This window comes from Dipodomys merriami, unplaced genomic scaffold (assembly GCF_024711535.1).
Source record: "Dipodomys merriami isolate MVZ:Mamm:240054 unplaced genomic scaffold, mDipMer1.0.p SCAF_419, whole genome shotgun sequence".
NCBI classification, from domain to species: domain Eukaryota; kingdom Metazoa; phylum Chordata; class Mammalia; order Rodentia; family Heteromyidae; genus Dipodomys; species Dipodomys merriami.
In genome coordinates, this window is record NW_027205815.1 from 757,118 (window position 1) to 766,338 (window position 9,221).

The following is a 9,221-nucleotide window of genomic DNA, read 5'->3' on the forward strand; positions in this document are numbered from 1 at the left end:
AGAGAATGGAAACATCACCACAGAAACAAACAAGATTGATAACATTATATGGAAATACTTCTCGAAACTTTTTGTTAATAAGTTTGAGAACTTTGCAGAAATAGGCCTTTTCCAAGCAAATATGGACATGCCGAAACTGAAACAAGATGAGTCAAGCCATCTTAACAGGCCCATATCAAGCCTTAAAATAAAAACAGCCATAAGAGACCTCCCATCTAAGAAAAGCCCAGGATCAGATGGCTTTACAGCAAAATTCTACAAGGCCTTCAAAGCAGAGCTCACACAAATACTCCTCCAACTCTTCAATTAAATAGAAAGAGAAAGTTCACTACCAAACTCATTCTTTGAAGCCATAATCACCCTCATCCCAATACCAGGAAAGGACTCATTAAAGAAAGAGAACTATAGACCAATTTCTTTGATGAATATTGATGCAGAACTTCTGAACAAAATGTTGGCAAATCGACTTCAGCAATTACTCCAATAAATTATACACCATGATCAAACAGGATTCAATTTCAGGGATGCAAAGCTGGATATTCACAAATCAATTAACATTATTCATCACATCAACAAAAACAAGGATGAGAACCATATGGTTATTTCAATAGATGCAGAAAAAGCATTTGACAAGATCTAACACCCCTTTATTATCAAGGTTCTGGAAAAATTAGGAATCCATGAAACATTCCTCAATACAATAAAGGCTGTATATGACAAACCTACAGCCACCATTATACTCAATGGTGAAAAACTAAAGCCAATTCCTTTAAAATCAGGACTGAGACAAGTATGTCCACTCTCTCAACTGCTCTTCAATCTTGTATTAGAATGCCTAGCTACAGAAATAATACAAGATGCTAACATAAAGGGGATCTAAATAGGGAAAGAAGAAGTAAAACTCTCTCTCTTTGCAGATGACATGATTTGTATTTAAAGAATCCCATGGACTCCACTCCAAAATTACTCAAGATGATTCAAAACTTTGGCAAAGTAGAGGGGTATAAAATTAACCTTCAAAAATCAATGGTTTTTCTGTATGCCGACAATGAGAAAAGTGTGGCTTGAATAGGAAAGTAACCCCATTCATAATAGCCTCACAAAAAATGAAATATCTAAGAATTAACTTTAGCAAAGAAGTGAAGGACCTCTATGATGAAAACTTAAAAAAACAGAAAAAGGAAATCAAAACAGAACTTAGAAAGTGGCAAAAACACCCATGCTCCGTGATTGGAAAGATCAACATCATGAAAATGGCAATACTTCCCAAGGCTATCTACAAATACAATGTGATACCTATTAATATTCAAACTTCATTCTTCAAGAAAATAGAACAGACAATCCAAAAATTCACATGGAACAAAAGACACGGAATAGAAAAAAACGATATTTAACAGAAAGAACAGTGCTGGAGTAATATCAATATCAAATTCCAAAATCTACTACAAAGCCAAAGTAAACAAAACAGCTTGGAACTGGCACAAGAACAAACCTCAGGACCAATGGAATAGAATTGAAAACCCAGAAATGTACCTACAGACCTGTAGCCATCTAATATTCGATAAGGAATCTAAAAAATAGAATAGAAGAAAGACAGCCTTTTCAGTAAATGTGCTGTCACATTTGGTTAACTACTTGTAGAAAACTAAAGCTAGATCCTTATATATCACCCTGCACAAGAATCAACTCCAAATGGACCAAACACCTTGGAGTTAAAACAGACAGTCTGAAAAAATTACAGGATGGAATAGGAGAAACTCTAAGTATCCTTGCAAATCCCATAATTTTCTTAATAGAGACCCAGAAACACAACAAATCAAAAAAAAATTGGACTTATTGGATTGCATGAAATTGCAGAGCTTCTGCATGGCAAAGGACATAGCTAGCAAGATCAATAGAAAGCCCACGGATTCGGAGATCTTCATTAGCCATACAACGGACAAGGGTCTCATGTCTAAAATATGCCCAGAACTCAAAAAACTATGTTTTCGCAGCATTATTTACCATAGCTAAGATATGGAACCAACCCAGATGCCCCTCAGTAGATGAATGGATCAAGAAAATGTGGTATATATACACAAGGGAATTCTTTGCCTCCATCAGAACGAATGACATTGTCCCATTTGTTAGGAAATGACAAGACTTGGACAAAAGTATGTTAAGTAAGCCAGGCCCAAAGAAACATAGGTCTCACGGTTTCCCTTATTTGCAATAACTAGTATATGTCTGAGTCAAACAGGAAAGGTCAGATAAGCTGATGCTAGGGAAATATACCCAAAGATAAGTATTCAAATGATTTTTCTTTAATCCAATTGTTTCTAATATATTTATAAGATGATTTCTATGTTGCTTTGTATGTCATTCCCCTATGGTTTAGCGACTGCTTTCACTGTATTTGATGTTGGTATAATTTTTGGAGGGGAAGGGAAAAAATATCATTTAAATTGGGATACAGTTGGACCCATTGCAACAATGAGATATAGAAGTCGTTATGTCGTAAAACGAACTTTACAACGTTGATGGGTGTGGGGGAGGATCAGGTGTCAGAGCTAGTGGGAGTTTGGGAAGGGAGAGGAAGGGGAAACAAAGAGGAGGCAACAATGCTTGATAAGAAATGTATTCATTATCTTGTTCATGTTATTGTAACTCCTCTGTGCAGTATTTTCACAATAAAAAGAAAGAAAATGAATTACACTTCATATATAAAAAATGTTCTGTGCTTAATTCAGCAGGAAATACATAACATTGGAATAATAGAGAGAAGATTAGAATGGCCCCTGTGCAAGCATGACATGCAAATTCTTGAAGTGTTCCATATTTTTACAACATGTGCTGGAGGGTATGTGGACAGAAGGGAACCCTACCGAATCCTTGGTGGGGGTGTAAACTTGATCAACCACTTTGGAAAGCAGTATGGAGGTTCCTCAAAAGACTCCACATAAAGCCCCCCCATGACCCAGCAATCCCACTTTTGGGCATTCACCCAAATGATCACAAATAAGACCACAAAAAAACTACCAGCACAACTATGTTTACTGCCCCATTATTTACGATAGATAAGGTATGGAACCAATTCTGATTCCCCTCAATTGATGATCAAGATAATTTGATAGATAGATAGATAGATAGATAGATAGATAGATAGATAGATAGATAGATAGATAGATAGATGGATAGATGGATAGATAGATAGATAGATAGATAGATAGATAGATAGATAGATAGATAGATAGATAGATAGATAGATAGATAGATAGATAGATAGATAGATAGATAAATAGATGCATTCTATGCCTCCATCTGAAAGAATGACATCACTCAATTTGTTAGGAAATGGAAAGACTTGGAAAAAAAACATATTAAGTTAAGTAAGACAAGTTCAAAGAAACATAAGACCCCTGGTTTCCCTTATTTTCAGTTACTCATATATGTCTGGGATAAATAAAAAAGGTCAAAAGCTATGTGCATATGACTAGATAAGATGATGTTAAGGAAAATGTACTCCAAGATACTGACAAAAGTGGTTTTTTCTTGCTTGCTATTGTTTTTAATGGACTTACAATGTATGATGTGATTTTTTTTGATTCTTTATATTTTCCTCCCCCACTTTATAACACCTGTTTTCACTGGATTTGAAGTTGGTGCACCAATATCTTATATATACACTTCTCTAATTTGGGGAGGGGAAAGGAAAAAACATAATGCTTAAATAGGATACAGGTTGACCCATTGTAACAATGAGATGCACAAGACACTATGATGAAAAATGAAGTTTATATTTAGGCAGGGCGGGGGAAACGGGGAGGAGAGGGTACTTGTGGAGGTTAGATAGAAAGGATGATGGGCGAAAATAAAGGAGGAGGTAACAATGCTTGTTAGGAAACGTACTCATTACCTTTCTCATGTAAATCTGAGCCCTGCGCACAGTATTTTTACAATAAAAATGTATGAAAATGATCTGAGAAGGAAAAGTTTATTTTCCCTATTTTCCCTATATAATATCTTTAACAAAGAAATTAATGCAAAACACTGACATGAAAGTGTTTTGAAAAAGTGTGTTTGTGTGTGTGTCTGTGCGCACCCGCGCACATGTGAGTACTCGTGCATTTGTGTTGGCATGCTCAGAGTTTGAACTCAGGACTTCAAGGCCTTGCTAGGCATTTCCTCTCTAGATTGATGAGGTATTATATAAGCTACATCACCATTCCTGGCTCTTTGGTAGTTCATTAAAAGTTTTGAAAAATAATCTCATGAATTTTTTGTTTTTTGCTCTGATTGTCTTCCAACTGTTATCCACAGATCTGGTGCTCCTGAGTAGACATCCCAAGTAGACAGGATTACAGGTGTGACCATCCAGCACAAGGCTTTAAAAATAATTTTAAAAATAGAAAAATATTTACTTCACGGGAGCCTGTTTTATTATCTACTAATTTTAAAGCATTTTGAACTGATTATATGTGAATTCATTTTGCTTCTGGATTCTTAAAAACTGTAAGTGATTATATTTGAAAGTTTTATTACTTTTTAAAAAGGAAACGAAATGTGGGACAGAATAAATTTGCCCCTCTTTGGACCTCAATTTGTGCGCTCAGTTCTGAGCATGATAAGCCAATGTCACCAAAACAATCTGGGTTGAAGACAAAATGTGACAGAAAAAAATCACCATGGGCATTGCTATGCTATTATTTCTTGGACAAAATGAATATTGAATTGAGAGTGTAAGAAAATGGAGAGATTTTACTAATCATTTTGTATTGCTGAAAGACTGTTGGAAACTTTGACTCATTTCCTTCCTCACTGTGTGCATTTGGGCCATACAATTTGTGCCTTTAATTACAATTTTTCCCAACATTAAAATGGTAATAACATGAGCATTATTTGCAATATCTAGTATAGGTATGAGTCAAGCGGAAAAGGTCAGATAATGTGATGTTAGGAAAATGAACCCTTAAATATGTATTTTAATGTTTTCGTTTCTTTTATGCATGTGTTTCTAACGCATTTATAAGATTATTTCTTTGTTGCTTTGTATGTCCCTCCCCCACAGTGTAACCCCCGCTTTCACTATATTTGATGTCAGTATAACATGTGGAGGAGATGGGGACAAACAAGTCGTTTAAGGATTCAGGTGGACCTGTTGCAACAATGAGAAGTACAAAATGTCATGTCAAAACCAGCTTTACAATGTCGGTGTGGGGGGAGGGGGGTATAATTGGGTGGGGGGAGGGGGGTAAAATTGGGTGGGGGGAGGGGGGAGGCGGGGAAGGGAAGTAAAGGGTAAACAAAGGAGGAGGCTGCAATGCTTGGTAAGAAATGTATGCATTATCCTGCCCATGTAATTGTAGCCCCTCTGTACAGTATGTTCTCAAATAAAATAAAATACAATTAAAAAAAAAAGAACAGAGATTACGATCAAAAAAAAAAAGCAAATTTTATCTTAAGAATTAAGAAATAAAACTTGTGAAATACTTAACATAAAATTCTATGAAGGAGCTTTGAGTTTAGCCAGCAGTTTTTTAAAATACTAAATAGAATGCAATAAGTATTACAGAAACCATTACATGTAGTGAACAACCAGATGTAATGTAATCTATTGAACATGCTCTGCTTCAAAGGAAGCGAGATGGATAACTTCTCATGCTGTACATCAAATTGATTATCTTATGTCTTGGTAGTTTAAAAATATCAGGGACAGAATCATGAAGGAATGTTGTAGATTGAGGTTAAGTCCATATGAAAATGTACAAACTTGATAAAACATAAACGTATGTCAACAGTATATTGTTTTTTTACATCATTTAAGTTACATTGTAAAGTTAGGGAAAACCTAGCAGAATGAATTCTCTTTTTGATATATTTTCATAGGTCGTAAGAAGGATGAACTCTTTCTTCATTTTTGTAGAGGCATCATCAGATGAGAGGAAATGTATTTTTTTATTTGCTTCCTTCCATTTATTCTTCAGTTTGAAATCTGAACTACATGAGACTGAAAGAAGCTAAGGGAAATTAGACTCGCAGGCTTTGGAAAGAGGAATCAATGTAAAATAAATAAAATACGTATAGCCTTTTAAAAGGTATAACTAAATTGAGTTATATAGTCTCAAGCATAAACAGAAAACGATTTAAGCAATATCATGTTATTAAAAATTGAAAAATGTTAGGAGCTTAATTTTTTTCCTTTCTACTATACTTAATTAAGTATTGATTTTATATAGAGAGATTAAAGATGAGATTAACAAGAAACGATTAAAAATGGACAAAAGTTCTGAATAGACCTGTTTTCCCAAAATCCTTGAAAATCACCAGTGGGTTTACAAATTTGGGTTTAATACCACTTTTATGTTGGCTTAATGCTTTGTGAACAGAAGTCATTATAGCGAAATGCAATTCAAAATTACTATGATATTACTTCATAACTATTAAAATCAAAGGAGCCAGGTGTGATGGTAAAGGCTAGTAAGTCCAAGCAGTTAGGAGGTTGGAGTAAGAGGATTTGAGTCTAAAGCCAGTCTGGGGTACTGCACATCGTAAAAACTTTCCTTTTTAAAAACTCAAAAGGTAATAATTTTGGTGAGAGTGTAGAGAGATAAAATTTTCTTCACTCTTGGTCAAAATACAGGTTAGTATTCTCATTGTAGAAAGTAGTTTGCAGTTTTCTATAGAAATACAAAGTTGAAATATCATCTGACCCACCAATCATATGATTTTTTCTGTATTAGTAAGTCTTAAGTATATCTGTATTTCATTGTTATTCACATTTTATTCACAACAACAGCCAAGATATAAATCGAAGTTAAACTTTCAACTACAGACTAATAAAACAACTGTGGTACATGAACAAATATACTTTTCTGTTTCATCTTTTAAATAGCAAAATACTTCTCCCATTAGCCACAACTTACAATGACTTGAAAGATGTATTCTAAATGAAGAAAAACATTGTCTTCTGATCTTTGTAAAACCACACACTCTCTCAGACACACACACACACACACACAACCTCAAACATTAAGAGAGAATTTTTTTAAAAAGTAAAGCAAACGCGAATTGCTGAGGCGTTTAGTTTACAATGTAAAAGGTAGACGGGATAACCAAGTATAGAGTTGTAATGTACAACATGAGGATAAAGGAGACAACACTGGCCTTACATAGGAATGAAGCTAAGTAAGTCGGAGTTGTTCTTCTTAGTAGCGGTTGCTCTTTTAGTTGTTCTTCCTTCAGTAATGTATAAGATGAACGTAATTCTTTAAATATACCTGCCTGCAGAAATATTAACAAACAATATAGCACTAATGTTGTATGCTCAGCACAGAACAAAATGTCAAATTAAAATATATGCGATTATCTTTGATGTAAACTATTACAAATAAGGGAAACCATGGGACCTTTGGTTCATTAAGTATGGCTTACTTCACTTATATTTTTCCAATATTTTCCATTTTCTTTCAAATGAGGTGATATCATTCTTTCCGATGGAAGCATAGTATTCCATGTGTGTGTGTGTGTGTATGTGTGAATGTGTGTGTGTGTGTGTGTGTGTGTGTGTGTGTCACATTTTCTTGATCCATTCATCTACTGAGGGGCAACTGGGTTGATTCCATATCTTAGCTATGGTAAATAATATTGTGATAAACATAATTGTGTTGGTAGCTTTAGTGAGGCATTGTTTGTGGTCACTTGGGTAAATGCCCAGAAGTGGGATTACTGGGTAATAGGGAGAGCATTATTTTGTACATCAAGGATAATCTTAGTAAATGAGCAGAATAGTTCAATAGCTATGTACATATGACCGTATAAGGTGATTCCAAGTGAAGTGAGCTCCAAGACATGTTTTTTGTTGTTGTGGTTCTTAATGTATTATGTGATTTCTTTTTATCCTTTTGTTTTTTCCCCACCTATAGTTTATCCCATGTAGTCACTGTATTTGATTTGATACCTGGATATTGTAAATATGTTGATCTGAACAAGGGAAAGGAAAGGGAAAAAAACAAATTGGTGAGACAAAGGGGGAACCTATACAACAGTGATATTCACAAGACAATATGTTGGACATAATCTTGGGGGTGGTGTTGGGAGGGAAGAGGGAAAAAATGGGGGAAAAGATAACAAGTGAGAAAAGAAATGAATTCATTTCCTTACTTACATAGCTATAACCACTCTGTACATTACCTTGACAATAAAATTTAAATTAAAAATAAAATAAAATACATGAGAGCAGCAATACAGTAGATGGGAGTGGGGGAAATACTGTACTATACAAAGAAGAGTAGAACAGCTATGAGAGCAGTAAATTTACTTTAACATAGGAAGCAATAAACTAGCATACAGATTTTCACATGTTAGTCATTAAAAATGGAAAACAATATGCACAATCAGTAGACCAAGAAAGATAAAATAGAAAAATAAACAATAAAGGTGAAAGAGTGACTTGGGTCAAGAATATCAAATGACACAATTAGGAAACAAATAACAAGCTGGTAAGTTTAAATAATATTGCCCATAATTATATTAAATGTTTTTTACATCACAATTTGTTATAACTATAATTCAATTTAATAGTATATCATTTTAATATTAGGTTACTTATTACTGATTTCTTAATAGTGAATATTTAATATATAATTTTAGTAGCTATAGAAAAAAGAAAGTGAAACTAATTTTAATAATATATTTCATGAATTGTAAAATTGAGAAGCATTAAAATTTAAACAAATAATGTATCATTATTGTTTCATTTCTGTGAATTAATATAATATTTCAAATTGTATCCTACACTTAGCGCTCATCTTAACATCAAATAATAAATTATTGCACATGACTCTTCGTATTAGTTGGGAGGGTTCAGCACTATGGTAAAATTCACACCACACAGTACACGAGGGTATGACTCCTCTCACATCACTTAAATTATGGAAATTTGATTTCTACAGGCATGTTAAATTCCTGTCTAGGTGACATCTATAAAATTATATACAATTATATAAATGAGGAGTATTTCAGATGATACATAAAGTCATATTCATTAATTAAATTTTTATTATTTTGAACCAAATAAATATTTATAGAGAGTCTGAATTTCTGAGTAGATGATGGTGTATGTGTGCTACAATATACATTGTTTCTACAATTTGATTTAATTTTTCATAAGGGGTTAAATGTATAATATTGGATATATGAAAGTAAACTGAATGTTTATTCCATTAATCCTTGGCCACTTGTCT

General features: G+C 33.7%; 1 non-coding gene across 1 annotated transcript; it reads left to right on the forward strand.

Annotated features, from left to right (window-relative positions):
- The first annotated feature begins 2,712 nt into the window (after positions 1 to 2,712).
- Positions 2,713 to 2,822, forward strand: LOC138807260 (U6 spliceosomal RNA). Its single transcript, XR_011366111.1, has one exon. It is a non-coding gene; the product is annotated as a U6 spliceosomal RNA (small nuclear RNA).
- The last annotated feature ends 6,399 nt before the right edge of the window (positions 2,823 to 9,221 follow it).